The sequence below is a fragment of the Lissotriton helveticus genome, chromosome 4_1 (genome assembly GCF_964261635.1).
Source record: "Lissotriton helveticus chromosome 4_1, aLisHel1.1, whole genome shotgun sequence".
Classification (NCBI taxonomy): domain Eukaryota; kingdom Metazoa; phylum Chordata; class Amphibia; order Caudata; family Salamandridae; genus Lissotriton; species Lissotriton helveticus.
Window position 1 is genome coordinate 659,067,513 of NC_136063.1, and position 19,707 is coordinate 659,087,219.

The 19,707-nt window shown below is 40.2% G+C and overlaps 1 long non-coding RNA gene across 1 annotated transcript in view; it reads left to right on the forward strand.

The window, feature by feature from the left end:
- The window catches only part of LOC144827282 (uncharacterized), a 28,391-nt gene extending 14,919 nt beyond the window's left edge, over window positions 1-13,472 (forward strand). Inside the window, exon 2 of the long non-coding RNA XR_013610114.1 lies at window positions 13,273-13,472. This is a non-coding gene — a long non-coding RNA (uncharacterized LOC144827282). The remainder of the gene's footprint in view (window positions 1-13,272) is intronic.
- The last annotated feature ends 6,235 nt before the right edge of the window (window positions 13,473-19,707 follow it).

Below are 19,707 nucleotides of genomic sequence, written 5' to 3' on the forward strand. Positions count from 1 at the left end.
AACCGTGAAAAACTCCTCTGACAGAAGGAATCCAGATAAATCTTATCAATGAGAATTCTTACTTCGAAAGGCTTGAACCAGGATGAGGAACTTTATGTGCACCTATAGAAAATAAGGTCAAATATTTAAGGCTTTGGACATTAAAGGTACTGAAAGAGAACTTAGATCAATTGACCAAAGAATAAGGAAGGATAACACTGCTCACTGGAGTATCAATAACAAAATGGGGAAAAGAATGTGAACGAATGACTTCAACAACCATAACATGTGATATGCAAATTAAAACAATGATGAAGTTTTGAAAAAAAAGAAAAAAATTAAATGATTAAATGAGGAATGAGAAGAACTCAGCTCACTAGAGGGCCAACATTTACATCATAAACAAAGTACAAATATATACAAAAGACTTATGGCTTTTGAGATTTGCCTAAAAAAACCTGGAAAAATGAACTTTTTAAAGAACACTCAAAGTTTATATCTAACACTTCACCATGGCACTTTAAATTGAGGGCTAAGCACCTTTGAAAACCTGCACACAGTCACTTTAATTATTTCCAAAATATATGGTCCAAAATGCATTGGGCCACAAACAAGAAATGAGAGCGGTAGTGGAAAAAAAAGGATGCTCGATTCTATGTGTTGTTTATGCCGTGATCAAAGTGTGAGGAGAGGACCAACACGCGTTGTGTGTTGTAACAGCTCTGTGCACAAATAAAAGTGATTTGCAGCAAAATCCCTGCAAATGTGTTCTCACTATTCGCACCTTGTGCGAGGACAGGAAATTATTTACCGGCTTGAGATCAAGCACTTTTTTTGTAAGATAAGGCAAAACAATTCTTTGAAGGTACAGAAGTTGCAGTATTTGAACATGCTGTACTGAAAAGTTTAGACAAAGCTACATGGTATACTCCAAAACCTATTTACAATTTAAATAGAGAAGAATGTACATCACTTCAGACCATTGTCCAAGATAAATCTCTTACCATCAAGAGTTGTGATAAAGGAGGGGGATTGTAGTTATTGATACTGCCAAATACGATCAAAAGATATTAACTTTATTAAACAACCCAGAATTTTATGCCAAGATTACCGTCAATCCCACGAGAAGAGTCGCTTCTAAAATTCAGCAGCCTGTATCTACAGCATTACAAGCTGGAAACATTTGCAGAAAAGAACACGACTTTCTCACAAATACAAGTCTCAAAATGCCTTGCATTTATGGCGTTCCTAAGATTAACAAGGATGCCAGAGACCCTCCTTATTGCCTCATTGTGTCCACAATTTGGTTGATTACTTAACCCCTGTCCAAATATTCTGACAATTTACTGAGCCTTATATACCTAAAATTCCTTCTTATATAAAGGACACTAGAGGTAGAAATCTACCTTTTTAACCATAATTATAACACCATGGTTAGTCTAGATATTGAATCTTTATACAGCAACATTCCACAGATGAGGCAATTGAGGCTGTTAATTGGTTTATAGACACTTACAACATCGAATGTCCAAAAACTTTTCTCCTAGAGTTCCTCAAAATTGTCCTTCAGGAGAATACTTTTGAATTCGGTAACACCCTTGACAAACAAACTAAAGGTGTAAGTATGGGGACATCAGTAGCCCCATCTGTAGCCAATATTTACATGGCTCTCTTTGAAACAAAATTTATTCATAATGAAAGTAGCCCATTTTTTGATTCTGTAACACTATTAAAGATATATTGATGATATATTTTTTATTTGGACTAACACAGATGAATACCTCAAAGAATTCCTGAAATGGCTAAATTTATGGGACACTAATCTTAAATTTATGAGACACTAATCTTAAATTTATGGGACACTAATCTTAAATTCACTGCCCACACTAGTCACACATATTTCGAATTTCTAGATATCCCTATTCGGCGCACAATGGCCTCTTTGAAGTAGACCTTTTTGTCAAACCCACTACTAGAAACACACTATTTCATCATGGCAGCTTTCAACCGAGAGCACAAAAAAAAGCATACCTTTGGAGCAATTGTTGCGATTGCGGCGCAACTGCACAAACCTCTCTGATCTGGCTCCAATTAATTGTCCTGCTATCTCTATTTCGCAGACATGATATCATGTCCCATCATAGCAGACTCTAGGTCTTCATGTCCTACTAGCTGCACTCTTGGGCCTCCAAAAGATACTATTGATTTTTGAAGCAAAGCTTTATTGATTTTATACTAGGTATGCCCTTGCGTTTCAATTTATACACCGCGGGTGTTTTCCCTATACCGATTTAGTTGCCGAAGTCTTCCCTCTGTTTTGACCTGCATATTAGCTCTAGGCACCAGTTTAGTTTAGTATTTACCATACATCATGCGTACGTTGCGCACGCCACACGCACGTCCGACATGCCACACATGATGTTCCCCAGCATTTATTAGGCTGAATCACACAACACAAGAGTTTCTCTGCACCCCGTGTGATTGCTGATCCACGTCCCAGATCCTATCCTGAATGGAAGTAAGATGAGCTTTTTCTGACTCTGACATGTTCCCAGAAACATTTGTAAATAAGAGCAAAACAATTTCATGTACCATGTGCAATATTTATTTTTAGTCCTTTAACTTTACGCCGCTTGATCTCTGCTTGGTATCTTCTGTGGTGGCTCATATTGAAACCTGGCTTTATTTCCTTCACATAGGAATCTCTCTGAGCCTAATAACTGAAGGTATGAGGGTGTTGAGAACAATTACAACTTGATAGTGATTGGTGCCCTTTATAAAAAACGTCTAGGACCCCTTAAGAACTGGCTTCATTCTAAGTACGTAAATATTCTAATATTAACACATCTATTGGCCATACTCTCTGTAAGTCACCTTTAAAGAACTTTCTATGCTGCCTAACATTCATTATTTGTATATTTACATGCACATTGCATGGTTTACCGGCCATTCGCTATATCTTTTTTCCTTTCAATTATGTTATACAGGTTCACTATTATTCCTTATTTTATCAACCAACACCAGTTAATGATCTCTGGAAGAAGCATCCAACTCATGTATTAGGACATTTCCATGAGATGTCCACCTAAGAACCAGACACCTATACGCAGTAAACAATTGGGTTACTTGGGGATTACCTTTGATGTACCCTCTACAGGTTACATACATACATACATATCTACAGGTACTTGCCCTTACTGTACATATCTTTAATTCCATGTCACACACTTGGCTCAAGTTGTAATCTTTGTATTTTATTCCAGGTAGCTGATTTATTTTCTAACCTGATCTGACCGCATGGTTGCGGCTTCTTCGAGCGTCAGCTTGATGTATCCATTTCTTCCGCCTATGGTAATTCCTTTGTTCTTTCTTTTCCTTGAATCATTCACTTCAACATCTAACATTACTTTGAATTAGATTATTATTTTTACCTTCTCATTTTCAGAGCTTTCTGGTTTTTATTATATTCAAATATTGTCTGTTATCTATTTTTGATATCTTGCCAAAGTTACCAGTTGGTAAATTGATGGTATCCTTTTCAATTATTCTCATTCTCTTTTTCATCTTCTATATTGGTTTGTGGCCTACTATGAGCACCTTTTCATGCTCTACATCTCATGTGGCACAGTTTCTACTCCAGATACCCTTGTTATGTCTCCGCAGGCACACAATCTTTATTTATTGCTGGATTAAGAGTATCTCTTTAATTCACCCTTTTCCATTTATTTTCTTCACCTGGTGGGCGCACATTTTTATGATACAATTCCCATTTTTATTATTTTAGCATTACATTATCTTATTTCCACATATAGGAATCTTTGTGGCTCCCCTGAAGGAAGGCGTCGTGTACGCCAAAACGCACGTAGAAAAACTATCACATAGCCACCTGATTTTCATGTCTAATCTTTGGATGTAAAAATGTCGTTTTCGAAAATTGAACCAATATTATTGTTTTCCGTGATTATTGTCAATTTTTGGTTTATCAATTATCCTATATTCTTCTTTTGTGACTTATGCTGTAATGTATGTATGTATTATGCACTTATATAGCGCGAAACTGTCACCCGGAGAGTATCCTGGCGCTTTGACTCTACTGACCACCTGCATAGTCACGATTATTATGCTGTTCTAGGAAAAAGATGGGTTTTTAAGCTTTTCTTAAATGAGAGGCGGTCCGTCAGGCTTCTCAGGGACAGGGGCAGGGAGTTCCAAAGCTTAGCAGCCGCGTATCCAAAGGATCGGCCCCCCATCCGTAGCCTCTGGATCCTCGGAACCACCACAAGATACGCTGATGAAGAGCGCAAAGGTCTTGCTGTGTGGTACCAGAAAAAGAGGTTGTTTAACATGACCGGGCCTTGGTCATGTAGAGCTTTAAAAACCAGACAGGATGCCCTAAAAAGGATTCGCTGTTGAACTGGCAGCCAATGGAGATCTTTAAGTGCAGTAGAAGAGGAGGCAGCACGAGGCCTAGAGAGAGCCAGCTTCGCAGCCATGTTTTGAATGCGCTGCAGCTTGATGATCAGAGTGACCGGTGCCCCCAGAAGCAGTGCGTTGCAATAATCTATCCTACTAAGGATAATGCCACGCACCACCTCTGGCCTAGCCTGAATCGGAAGCAGGGGGAGGATTTTCCACAAGGTGCGAAGTAGCACCATACAAGTAGAGATGGTTTTGTTCACAAAGCTATCCAGCTGAAGATTAGAATCAAACATAACTCCAAGATTGCTGGCAGAAGCCGCCGCCACTACATTGCCCAAGGAGGAAGAAGGCCAAAGATCAGATGGTAAAGGACGCAGAACGCGGTCTAACGAGCAGTGGAGTAACTCGGTCTTAGTACTGATGAAGCAAAGCTTCGCATTTGCGACTTGCTTTTGTCATGAACCTCGCTCATGTGTAATCCAGTAATAATTTGTACGTCTTACTAACCTTTATTTCATGTTTGAACGAGGTAAATGAAGCTTGCACATGTGTATTTCTAATACAATTAATTCGAGTCCTTAAAATGGCCGCTGCTTTGAAATAGCTTCTGCGCATGCGTCAGTCACACTCACGTGTCCTGACGTGTTTGCAGGCTTGGAGGGAAAAGTTGCGCATGCGTAATACATAGCTTTGGCAATAACGTGGTACTGCTCGTGCAGTTGCTCTTGTGTCTGTGTATATGTAGCTAACATTTAGACTGCATAGTATATTTTTATAGTGATAAGTTGAAAGTACAAACCCAATGATGTGTTTTCATATCGTTATTTCTATGTATTAATTTGTTCTCGCTTACTTTTCATGTACCGCTGGAAATGGGGGTCTGACTGAGGCGAAAGCCATCTTGGAGGTCCTTTCTGCGCAGGACCGTCCGCCTGGGGAGAAGTCAACCTTGGCTGGTGGAACTCAGCCAGCTGGCAGGGATGGGCAAGATGCTCCTGAGAAACTGACCTGCGAACTCAGCAGGACGGAGTCATGTGTCCCTATTCTGAAACAATGTTAAATTGTCATTGTATTTCCCTGGACTTTCTCATGAGAACCCCAATCTCGCTAGGCGGTACCCAGAGATGCAAAGTAGGCATCCAAATAGTGTGTTCTGATTGGTGTGTTACCCAAATCCTATCTTAGGACCAATCCAAATTGAGGGATTCTGACACTTTGCAACATTGGGGGGTGGTACACCGTCCCAAAACAGTATAACTACCCTGGGTTCACCTAGGGAATTTGTCAGACTTGTCTGGTTTAGCTGACCTGTCACTGACCCAACGCACTCAATAGGTGACTGAAGATACAGAGCACTGCGGAGTACTCTGTCCGAAATTGACCATAGACTAAGGTTCTACTGAACCTTAAAGTGCTGGCGAAGCACTTTGCTGGGAGTTCGCTGACCCAATCGGGGTCTTGATCGATAGCTGCAGAGAGGGTGGAGCGCAGGCGTTGCTTCCAAACTGCGGGTGCGGTCCTGTCCTGAGGGGTTCCTGTCCTGAGGTCCTGTCCTGATTCCTAATCTGAGGGTTTCCTGTCCTGTCCTGGGTGTCCATTCTGCACCTGCTGTCCATTGAGGGGTATCCTTCCTTGAGGGTTTCCTGTTCTTAACTGACCCGTGGCCAGGGTTTGGTTTCCACACCAGTCTAGGTAAATATTGCTCTGAAATCTTAAAACCTTGCACCTTTCTATTTTTCTGTCTTTTGCTTCAATAAAGACACACCTTTGCATATGATAATTTTCCATGCTTTTGCCGCAACCATATTGAATCGTAAAGTCATTTTCATATTTCATGACGTGTTCCCATGTTACCCTACCTGTTAGAAATCATATTTTGCATTGCAGTCTGTCATTTTCTGATATGGTCTAGAACGTCCCTACTTAAACTGTCTAAAGACCTTTTGCCCTAAATGCATAGCATATTTCCGTTGCATTTCATATTAGCATTTCAATGATTACCCTGACTTTATTTCTCTATAGTTATGTACTTTTCATTATCTTGATTATTGATTGTCTTATTCTTGTAAACCTAATGATCTCAGAGAACGAACTTTAGATAAAGACTTTAAAACTTCCAGTTGTCCGTGGTCATTTTACAACAGTATTGAATGTCATTTGAGTTTGTATTTTGCTGCCTTTCCTTTTACAGCTAGCTCCCTGATCCATTGTGGTCATAGGTACCCGTGTCGGTGGATGGTAAGTCGGGTACGCTGAGGAATAACAGTAGGGAATTCACACAAATTGGTAGCAGCCCGTGAAGTCACCCGGTCAATGTATATGGTGAATTGAAATATATGGGCCGGAAGCGGCGAAATTATTGGTTGGGTGACCTCGCGCGCTCTATCAGTACTATTAAACTGGAGCGAGTTGTTTTTTAACCAGTCAGCGGTGGCATTCATGCAGCGATGGAAGGTATCAGTGGACACAGCATCTTCTCCTTCAAGGGAGAAAATAAGCTGGATGTCGTCGGCATAGTTTATCACTGAGATGCTGAAGGATTTAATCAAGGTAATCTGGGGGCAGAGACACAAGTTGAACAAGATGGGGCTAATTGCTGACCCCTGAGGGACACCCTGTCCCACTCTCCTAATACCTGAACGAAAAGGAGGTAGAGCCACCACCTGGTGTCTATTCTGTAGATAGGAAATTAGCCAATCCCGTGCAAGTCCTGCTACCCCAGCCTCCACCAGCCTGTTAATAAGAATGGAGTGGCTGACCGTGTCGAACGCAGCCGACATGTCGAGCAGCACTAGAAAGGCTGATCGACCATTGTCGACCTGTGATCGAAGGGTGTCTAACAAGACCACCAGTGCCGACTCCGTGCCGTGAGCCGGCCGGAAGCCGAACTGGGCCACATCCAGAAAGGTGTTATTTTCCAGGAAGCTAGATAGAGACCGGGTCACAAGCTTCTCCATGATCTTGACTGGAAAAGGAAGCAACAAGATTGGCCGATAATTAGACAGACAGGTGGGGTCAAGGGTGGATTTCTTTAGGAGGGGAGAAACCACTGCAAGCTTCCAGCTGTCGGGGACCGTGGCGGTGCTGAAGGACTGGTGGCAGATGGAATATAGAGGCTGGAAGAGTTCCTCCTGAAAAAACTTCCAATATTTATGCGGGAGTGGGTCAAGAGGGGAGCCAGAAGACACCCCACATGCTGGAGCACAAAACTAAGGAAGACAGAAGCTCTCCAGCCGCCGATGAGCAGCCTGTTCTTCCAGCTCGGCTACAGTCTGAAATAATGCAGGGATGTCCAAGGACTGCAGGCAAGAAGTGTCTGGAGTAGAGAGGCCACTCAAAATATTCAATGTAATGTTGCCTCACTTGCACATTAAGACTGATGAATAGAATGATTTTAAATAATTTTGTAATTATTGAATAAATTAACTGTTAATGAGTACACGGAGTCCCTGACATTATCATGTTTTGTAGTTAGGTCGCCAAACTTCTTTAGACCTTTAGTTGCCAAGGGGTTGTTTTTTGATTTATGTTATTTCCCTGGCCTAGGAACCCACATTCGTAGCAGGGGACCCTTGCTATTTCATGTTGACCCTGCTGGGAGACATGCATCACCCACATTAAGAGCGCCAGATCTGTCCTGAAGGATCAAAACGGAGCATATATATATATATATATATCCTGTCGTCTCCACCCACATCCTCCCTCTATTTATGTCTCTCCTTCTCTCCTCTCTCAATGTATTGAGACTGAACTTTTCTGTCTGATGCCCGATGGAGCTACCTGGTTTAGCTATAGGGGAGATGGGCCGTGGATTCCCTCCTTGGTCATCACCTACCCAGTCGGTCTTTAGACAGACTTCTTTTCGTCTCTCCGTATTGTCTCTTCCCATATCCTCCCTTTCTCACCTCTCCTGCCCCCTCCACTACTTTTCTCTCTCCTTTCTCTCCTCTCCTAATTGTATTGCCCATTTTTTTGGATTTATTGTGTAATTGTTGAACTTTTCCTGTTGCATTGTTGATTCTCATGTAAAGCGCTCTGATACCTCCGGGTCTAGCCAGCGCTATATAAAACTCTTGAAATAAATAAATAAATATATATATATATATATATATATATATATATATATATATATATATATATATATATATATATATATATATATATATATATATATCACGACACTGAAATCTTTGGTAAAGCAAATGAAAACCGAACTAACAAAATGATGGGAGTGAAAATCACTACAAAAATACAATGATGTCGGGCGTGTTCCATGAGGACTTCGATTTATTTTGGCCCCCAGTTTTGAAAACACTAACCCGCTTATGGTCAAAGAATGGGCCGAGAGCAATCTTGAAGCATCTATGAAACTAATCATCATTTTGATGAAATACGCTGAAATTGACCGTACTGCAACTATGAAGGAAATCAAACGCATTACCTCTGAGCTGGACAAATTGGACCAAAAGGGAGCAATTGCTAAGGGACGTGAAAAAATTACAGCAAGACACAATAAAAACAAGGAAAGTTTTCAAATTTGCCCGTGATACGGGAGACTACGAAATGGGTCAAATGTTTACTTTTCCCAGGAAGTAGGACACAGTGAAGAGGCACAAATTAAGCAAGCATGGTACAATCACTCAGGATGACAAAGATATCACTGAAGATGTCAATACAGCCTCTTCATCTGATATCAGCTCAGCACTGTAAAGTCATACTGGCTTAGATGATGGCAGAGGCCAACCTGGGCGCAATGAGACAACATGTGCAACTTCACCCTCGCTAAGGAACTGGATTTTTTTTACGGTTAGACCAATGACAAACACTGCGTCCGAGGCAGCCCAAGAAATAAGGCACCAGTGAAACCAAAAAAGATGGCAAAGTAGAAAGCACAGGCAATCCAAAGACAAAGAACTGAAAAATTAGCAATTGGTGGCGTTAACAGAGAAATTCAAATACTGTGGTGAATCTCACTGATGTGACCCTCAGCATAGCAGACTCAACTCTTTTCTCTTGGCTTAACTTTCTGCCCGGAAAGTAGTTTCAATTCTAGCCATACTCGAATTGATATCTTCAAATTTATCAGAATTAAAACAAATCAATTTTTTTTTAAATTGACACACACCAACACTATAACTCCTTCCTCTTTACCACCACAAGCTGAAATCAACTTGGCAGTATGTGACATTCCCACTATTTGGACTCTGCATGAATTTCAATCAATGTCACAGTCTCCTTCCACCCAACAACATCTTACGAGACGTGGGCATTGATACATTTCAAATAAGTCCCTTCAAACCGCAGTCCACTTTCACCCCGATGATGCCATGGGATGCAATCGATACTTTCAATGATGTTGTCATAGATGAATTAAAGGAATTACATCATAATTAGAACAAATGGGTCCTGAAGTTGCTATTTTTTAAAAAGTAGTCCTTAAACGTTTGGATCAAGCTTTACAATTCGTTCCAAAACCTCGTTACAACACAACGAAAGATGAAAAAAAATCTCACTATGGAAAGTTGTGATAAAGGTGGCGGTATTGTCCTAATTGATTCTAAAGATTATGAAATTAAATATGTTAAAAATGTTGAATGACCGCACTTTTTATAGTAAAATTCACAACAATCCCATTGAGAGAATTATTGGCACAATACAAAAAATAACAACTAAAGCATTAGAAGCAGGCATCATTACTAATAAGGAATATGACTATCTTAACCAATCGGACAAAAAAACATCCTGTGTATACGGGATACCAAAAATTCATAAAAATCAACATGACCCGCCCTATAGTTTCTACCATAGGTACACCCACAGAAGCAATCTCCAAATACATAGATAATATTTTACGTCCCTTCATCCCTCCTACCACCTCTTACATCAAAGATACAGGAGATATTATATCCAAAGTGGAACACTTACCATTTAATTCATCCACAGATATTCTAGTTACTCTAGATATTGAATCGCTATACAGCAATGTGCCACAGCTGGAAGCATCGGAAGCTGTGATGTGGTTAATTGACAAATACCACATACCATGCTCTAAAGCCTTTGTCCATGAATGTCTGAATTTAGTTCTCAAAGACAATGAATTTGGAGATTCCCTGTACCTTCAAACCAAGGGAGTTAGTATTGGGGCTTTTGTAGCCCCATCTATAGCCAACATCTACATGTCTCAGTTTGAGGCAACATTTATCTACAATGAAGTGGCCCCCTTTTAAGAGTCTGTTTCCCTTTGGTATTGTTAAATAGATGATATCTTTTATCTGGACCGATGGGGAGCAGACTCCAAAAGAATTATTATAATGGCTCAACTTAGTAGATATTAACCTTAAATTTTCTGCACATATAAATACCATCCAAGTAGAATTTCTTGACATCCTGATTAAGCATAATAATGGGAAGCTAGAGGTTGATTTATATATCAAGCCTACAGCGAGAAATACGCTTCTCCACTTTCAAAGCTACCACCCTTGATGCCAGAAAAATAGCATCCCTTTTTCACAATTTCTCAGAGTCAGAGAAATTGCACCAATCTGAGAGACTTTGACGCCCAGGCCATCAATATGAAAAGGAAATTTTTAGACAGAGGCTACCCTCACCGGCTGGTGAAGGAGTCATATAAAAAAGCCCGCTATTTTGATAGGGACCACTTATTAAATACTAATAAACCACAAAAAGAATCTAAACTTGTGTGTATCACCAAACATTCTACACTCAATACCAAGATAAAACAAATTATTAACTCAAACTGGCATCTCCTCAATACAGACCCTAATCAAATTTATATTGCGAAACCTCTTTTTGCCCACCGCCGCAACAAAAATATTAAAGATCTAATAGTACATTCTAGACACTCCACTGCCAACAGCAACCGCCCTTTCATTCAGAAGTCTATTGATGGTAACAATTCCGTCAAAGGCACGGTTAAATGTTCATCATGCCAGTCATGCACTGGTATTTTGACAGGAGAGGAAATGATTTCAAGATCCATGTTAAAGAATTATGGAATTGTAATACCCGTAATGTCATCTACCTGATCTTGTGCCCCTGTAACCTCAGTTACGTGGGGGAGACCTCCAGAGCTATTAAGACCCGTCTAACGGAACACAGATCAGCGATAAAAACATCCAAAACGTCGGCTCCATTAGTTAAACATTTCATAGATTTCCAGCACTCTCGCACAGACATTAAGTGGCGTATATTGGAAAAGGTCACCATTCCAAATGATAAGGGCGGTGAAAAAATCCTTAAAAAGAGAGAAGTGTTTTGGATTTTCTCCCTTGGTACCTTTAAATATGGATTAATCAATGAACTTCCATGGGAGAATGAAATCATTTAGTGACAGAAACCCAGCAATTTGTTATATCTGTACTAATATTTCCCACAACAATGTCCTGCTTGTGCAACCTCTGTATTATATTTTTTCATTAATTAGTTTACCTGATATTCAGTTTTTGTTTGGTCCCCGCGATGGTAATGACATGTTCATTGTCTGTTTCCCCCCCCTTTCCCTCATTTAAGCCACACATCAGATAGATCTTTTGCCATAAATCTTTGTTTGATTGCATTCGAATATACTATCCTTCTCTGTCCCTTTAATAGTAGGCGTGTCTAATCACCCTGTCCAGTCAAATGATGGCCTATATATACCTATAGGCTTCAATGTAACAAATTGTTGCAGAGCGGTAGCTATCAGGAGGCTTTATCGTCCCGCAAAGGTATGTGGAGCTCGAACTTCGCATTTTAGAGACTCTTTGATTTATCGTCTCATGAACAATAACAGTAATCTGCTGTGCGCTTTATTTTAACAGACAAACGCTATTACCGTTATCGTTGCACCCAGCATTAATTGAAAACAAAGCCGCTTCCTGCCATGTTTATATAAATATCACGATAAAAAAACCCTGTCGCCTACGGAAGGTACGTTATACTATCGCCATAGGTCTATACCTTTTTACCAGTTTTCCGTTTGCGAGTATGATTTTAAGAAATATATTCATGTTTATTTTCCCAGACACGTGCTAATTGCCCCGTTACATAGTGCGGTCATTTTAAATTTGGGCTCAGCCTCTTCGGCAGCACAACCACTGTGTTATCCATCAAGGTACGTGCTATGTCGGCGGTTTTACTTCTTGGTTAGCTGCTTGCAACTGCTTATTCAATCTATACATGAAAATAACTCATGTATTTCATTTTACTAGGTAGCGTGTTTAATTTCGAAATCACTGTCGACTCATCAAAACAACCGTTTGTGCAATTAAAAACCCTCCAGTTTGTTTTCATTGCTACCCATTCCATCACCTGAACTCAGTAAAACATTTCATTTTTACGCATTGAAAATAAGGTCATTATTGATTAATTGCGTTTCCCTCTGGTTCATATTAGACTTATCAATGACTCAGAATCCAGGTCTTCGTCTTGACGCTACACCGCCTGTATTCCTCTTTTTAAAAAAAAAAAAATGAGAGCGATTTTGGCGCCATGATTGTATTACTCCGCGGACAACACGCAGTTTAAACCTGAAGCGAACGTTGAAGTTAAAATAGAGACTCTGGCTGTCCGTTTGCAGAAATTATTTTTTTTTAGCTAAGCCATTACATGAGCACGTAGATGTATCTTTGTGCTTTTCCACCCTTCAAAGTCCACGTCTCCACTCTCAGGGATCCATACACAGTGGCATAACATAGCGAATTAAGGACAATGATAAGACTATCATAGTTTATCTATTCTTGAGAATTGTCATGTGTTTGGTCAGCAACTATATTTCAATTTTTTAGTTCGACTACGAACACACACATAGAAGTTAAAAAAAACTTTTTTAAATGTTTTAATGTTTAGTTAAAAAATGTTTATTTTTAATTTTAGATTGATTACATGATGGCACTTTCCTGATGAAGACACCCACTGTGTCGAAACGCGTTGAAGAAACCATCACCATTTAAGCTTCATTTGATCAGGATATATGATTTATGTACATTTTGACATATTGTAAAATGTTATCAATTTTTTACGAATTTGTATTTTAATTGAAATAATTAAAATTTGTGATTCTTATAGAAAGAAAATATTTCTTCTTAAAGCTTATTTTATTACTTGCTGGTCCACATTGCTTGTTTCATATTTTAGATTGCCTGGGATTGTTATTTTTCATTACATCATAAAAGAACACAGACAACAAAGCAATAAGCAATACTTTGCCCTAATCAAGAAACTACAAAACAACAATCAGGTTGTAATCAATAAGTCAGACAAGGGTGACAATATTGTGCTGTGGCCCAGATTGCAATATCTTGAGGTGGCACACAGACATCTAAATGACGATACCTACTACAGAATATCCAATTTCCAGGAAGTTTAAAAAAAGTGTAAAGATTTGAAGAAGAAACTTAATATTTTCAAAGCAGAAGGGCTCTTGACTAAGGAAGAATTTCTTTTCCTCAACGATGAAACACCAGTGCTTCCGGTGTTGTATTTTCTTCCCAGCGTACATAAGGGCACATCACCGGTCCCAGAATGTCCAATCATTTCAGCTCGCAATAGCTTATGTGAAAAAATGTCCAAGTACGTTGATTACTTCTTGCAGGACTTAGTTACACAGCTACCTTCCTACCTAAGGGACACAAACTACTTTCTGCTAAAAATTAAGGATATTGCTTGGTCTAACAACCACATCTTAAGGTCTATGGATATAACTTCCCTATACACTAGCATTGAGATGGTTTGAGAGCCTGTGAACATTTCCTAAAGGACATACCCATACACTGTTTTAGACATAATGTGTTGATTCTGTTCATTATTAAGTGGTGTCTTAACAATAACTTCTTCAAGTTTGATTAGGATATTTTCCAACAGCTAAGGGGTGTCGCAATGGGAGCCTGCTTCTCCCCCAGCTACGCATGGTTACATGTGGGCTGGTGGGAGAAGCGGGTTCTCAGGGTAATGCATCATGCAGCTTGGAGTGAGAATGTTGTAACATGGCTATGATACATCAATGATGATATTGTTATTTGGAATGGCACAACGGAGAGTGCATTATTGTTCATTTCTGCTTGCAGTGCTAATGATTTCTATCTTGAATATAATGCTTCCATCAGCACTACTTGCATAGAATTTCTGGATGTCACTATTTACATAGAAAATGAGCTACTCCATTCCAAATTACACCTCAAATCCACTGCTGGTAACTCAACTTTGCATGCATCCAGCTTTCATCCCTGGCACCTCATACCTAGTATCCCCTGTGGGGGAATGCTATGGCTCCGCAGGATCTGTAGTTCTGCTAGTGACCTTTTACAGTGCCAAAATGACACCCACAGAAGATTCGTAGCACAAGGGTATTTAGAACAAACTAATTCCAAAGCTAGAACCCGAGCAAATGCTATACCTCAAAAACAACTTCTGACAGGCAATAGCAGTAAGAAAGAGAGCCATACCACAATTGCCCTTGATGCCAATGATAATGGAACGGTTAACACACGCTTAGTCATTACATATAGTAAAGAAAAACAAGCCATTAGACCCATCATTAATAGACTATGACGCATCATTTTGACTGTCCCAGTTTTTGGTCCAATAGTTTCTAAGGGACTAACCATCACATACTGTTGTGCATATTCCATGAGGGATTTGCTGGTCAAAAGCAGTCCCGAGGTGGTTGTGAAATCCAACTGGCTCACTAACATCAAAGGTTTTTTCAAATGCAGCACATTTAGGGCTTGTCAGTTCGGCATCAATACCACCCAAGTCACCGCCCTCTTTCAGACTGAACCCATCAGAATCAACAACAAATACAAATGCAGAACAGAATTTGCAGTCTATGTATTACAGTGTAGTTGTGGCCTTAGATATGTAGGTAGCACCAAACTTAAAGTCCTCGTGAGAATTTTGCAACATCTGAGGGCTATTGTCAATAATGACACTTCATACCCAGTTGCATAGCATTTCAAGGAGGTTCACAATAACAACCTTAAACATCTCAAATACTTTGCTAGTGACAGTGTACCTATACTTAGATGCTGTGGCAACTCTGAGAAAATATTGAGACAGTTGGAGACATGTTACATTTTGGATCTCAACACTAAGACTCCGTCTGGTCTCAATATAAGTGAAGATCTTTTATAATTATCTGTTAATATGAATTAGATACATTTTTCTGTTTCTTTAGATTCATGTGGTTGCTATTTCTACTTCCTGTCCTGTTTTCTATGCATATTTTAGTTCTCATAGTCTATGCATTTAAGAAGTAATTTTTGAGCAAATCACTTCTGTTTTACCATGTGTATCAGTTATTGCTTTAGGGGCATCTTGCTCTAGCAGTGATATTAGCCTTGATTGTTTCATCAGGAATCTCATGACATCCGTTCATGAATTATATGTTCGCTTCAACTGCTACCTTCAGCACTGTGTGCTGGTCTTTAGAACGAGTTTTGTTTTTACACTTCACACTGGGGCACTCTTTTCAACTATGCACTTGCACGCCACTTTTTTACTGTTTTTGCACTGACTTTTTTACCCCAGGTATATTCTCTATGTAGATACACATTGTAACTGTGCACACTACAAGGTTAAGATATTTAAACCCTGAGCCTGGATCAATAGCATGGATCCAGTACAGGATCATGGTACTGTCATTTATTTTCAACAGTTTGAGGTTAGTGACATAGCTTCCATGTTTTCTTATGATCATTCTGTCACATATTTATGTGCGCTAGTTGACTTGCAACCCACGATATAGTTATGTTTGACACTGCTGCAGTCTTTCCTTTATTTCCATGTCTAAGCGGACATACTAGTGAAATTTTACCTTTCATGTCTTTGATATTCTCAGCTTGTCTATAAAGTACTATGCTGTTATATATGCTGTAATTACTCTTTTCAATATACTTGATTTACCCAGAGCTATTCACCGCATTTAGTACCATTAAGGCTTTTTATGTTTAAAACTCATGCTCCTAGCCTGTCTATAATGTCCATCATTTTACCTGTGTGTCATGAACATGTGACTGCCTGGGGCTAGGTTGAAATACCCTCCCTGGTTAAGAAATGAAATAAATTATTTATTTATTTTTACAAAAACTCACCTGTATATAAGACGTTACTTACACGTAGCGTGTTATGTGATCAAGGCCGTTGGTCGGCGGACGAAATGGGTCATATGGACCATGTCTTGGAAATAAAGCTTCACATCAATTGGAGTCTGTGCCTGTGTTGTTTTGCTATGCCGGAGAACTTGGGAATTCTTTGGATATCTATCTATCTATCTATCTATCTATCTATCTATATACACACACACATACAATTACATCTCTTCAATCAACCTTCTTGGCACTTTAATTATTCCACCTGACCTGGTTATTGAAAACAGGGAGCAGTCATATTCTGTGTCAGAGATTTTAGAAGACTGTGAAGAGGTAACAGCCATCACTGAGTTTTCAGGTTCAGTCTTTCCTTCACCATCTCGATCAGAGGACCAATGAATAAAATGTTGAAAGTGAGAAGAGTCTTTAGTAACAGTTTCCAGGATGCTGGGCAGTCACAATGTGTACCTTGGTGGACACTATGTGGAAAGCTTCAGCATCAAGTGGTGCATCAGATTTCCTCCTTCGCATTTGTCAGGCAGTCACTAGATCTCCAATCTTAACCTCAATGTTTTTTGTATGCATAGGCATTCATTTTCTGCTTGTTAACCAAGTCCTTTGCACAAATTGTGCTCTCATTTCCTTCCATTTTGTTGGTCCACTGAGATAGCTTGGTTGTCATTGCTCTCTAGAACATCAAACTTTAAAGGACTTTCACCTGTGGTCGAGTGAGGTGTTGAACAATGGATTTTTAGCATCAAATTTAATACACCTTTTAAAGTGAGCCTCAAGAGTTGCACGATGTACTGCTTACTTGAAGAGGATTGGCAATGGGGGGTCCCTGAATTAGAGTTGGATCCAGTTGTACGCTGGACTGAGGACATGATTAGTATGAATGGCCTATGTTTTGAGAAAGGACTCAGAGCATTAAATGGTAGGACGTCAAGTGACAAAAACGGTAACATGACATTTGATAATGGGCGGCACAGGAGTCGAATAGATTATGTACTTTGTAGTCTGCAATTATGGCCGCTGTTAAATGACATGGAGGTTGTGTGGAGGAGTGAGAGTGACCACAATCCTCTGTGTATATAGCATAAATGGTGGTCATTATCTAACAGAACTAGCTGTGACACAGCCCTTGTTCCACCTCTAACTGTCCCTTCTAATGATATGCGTAGGTTGAGATGGATAAGTGTTGCGACTAGCCATCAGGCTATGGATAACATCAAAATCGAAGCAGATAAATCAATACTAGCATTGGAACATATTAACTTTCCTTCTGATGGGCTAGGAGGCCTGGCTGTAATCCACGACACTCTTTTCATTAATTAAGAACTATTTTTTGAAGCCATCAAAGGGCAGGGGTGAGAGAGTTCCCAAAAATCCAAAATGGTATAATGCCGATTGCAGGGATGCACGAAAGGCCCCAAGTATTGCATTAAAGGGTAGGGATATTAGGGCTATCCCAATTGCCAGAAAGGAATATAAGGCCAGTATAGCGAACGCAAAGAAAGCTTGGGATGAGCATCACTGGTCAGAATTAAAAAGGGCAAGTGATAAGAAAGATTCTAGACTGTTCTGGAACATCGTTAAATGGGGTGGAGATGGGAAACCTGATCCCCCGAATAACAACGTTCCGGAAGAAGAGTGGGTAAATTTCTTTAGAACTCAGTATGCTAAGACAAACCAAGCACCATCTATAGCAGACATAAATTATGCCCACTTTAAAGATAACTTTTTTAGTCTCCAAGAAATCCTGGCGGCTTTGAGTTCGGTAAACAGTGGACGTGCACCTGGCATGGATGGCGTACCTGCCGACGTTTTGATTAATGATAAGGAACGCTGGTGTAAGTACATCCGCCTCCTTATCAACAATATTGCCAAGGGTGCTGTGGTACCGATATCCTGGAGGGGAGCGGTAATCATACCAGTGTTCAAGAAAGGTGACCGATCCCAGCCCAGCAACTAGAGGCCGATCATTCTTATAGATACCATACAAAAGATAATAGGACGCGTGATTGTGAATCGGCTCCTTGATTGGGCTGAGGACAATGATGTATTGTCACCGTTCCAAGCGGGGTTCCGCAGGTCCACGAGCACTGTGGACCAGGTTTTCCGCTTTAACTTACTGCAATGGAAGACCATGGTGCTGGGCGGAGGCAGCCCATATGCGGCTTTTGTCGACCTATGGGCTACCTTCGACCTAGTGCCGCGGACAAAGTTGTGGTCTGTACTCAAGAACCTGGGTGTTCCTGAAGAATTATTAACACTGATAATGCGGCTTCATGAATCAACATTCGCCAGAATCCAGTGGGGGGGGACAGGGCCAGCATACAGCGGACTTCCCGGTGGAACGGGGCGTTCGGCAAGGTTGTTCAATGGCCCCCACTCTTTTCACTCTGTTTATCAACGGTGTTGTATCCCGCATGCAAGCGGCAGAGTTGGACGCCCCTTCACTAGCAGGTATTAAAATACCAATTTTAATGTTCGCGGATGACACTCTTATTTTATCAAAAACTCCAAGTGGTCTTCAGCGAGCATTGGTTATTTTTGATCTTTTTTGCAGTGAGCATGGTCTAGAAGTTAATGCAACCAAAACAAAACTTATGATTTTTAACCCGCATCCCAGTTTTAAATCCAAAATCATTATGAATGGTCGGCCTCTAGAAGTGGTGAACATTTTTACTTATCTGGGCATTCATATCTCAAATAAGAATAGCTGGAGTAAACATATTGATATAGCTACATTGAGACATAGGCAATTATCTGGTGCTATTAGTTCGGAGCATAGAAAGTCCCTGACGAAACCTATAAAACCAGCCTTGCAGGTCTATGAGGCAAAAGCTCTTGGCTCCGCACTATACGGTGCTGAGCTATGGGGCTTTGAGAAGGTGGCCGCCTTGCAAATCTCGGAAAATAAGTTCCTCCGGTCTATAACTGGTGTCCCGAAGAGTACTCCTTTGTTGCCCCTAAGGTACGATTTCGGTAGAAAAAGGGTTACAGACTTGGCCAGGCTCCGACCAATTCTGTACTGGAGAAGGCTCTGGACTACGCCTGAGCTTTCCCACTATGCTGAGGGTTTTTTAGATATTATTAAAGTGGATACGTTTCATAAAAGCAGGTGGCTGAACTCCCTGAAAGCAATTTTTATTGATTTGGGATTAAGCCCCCTTTGGTTAGACCCAGTCGGGACAACTTTCTCTTCCAAAAGAATCTTAAA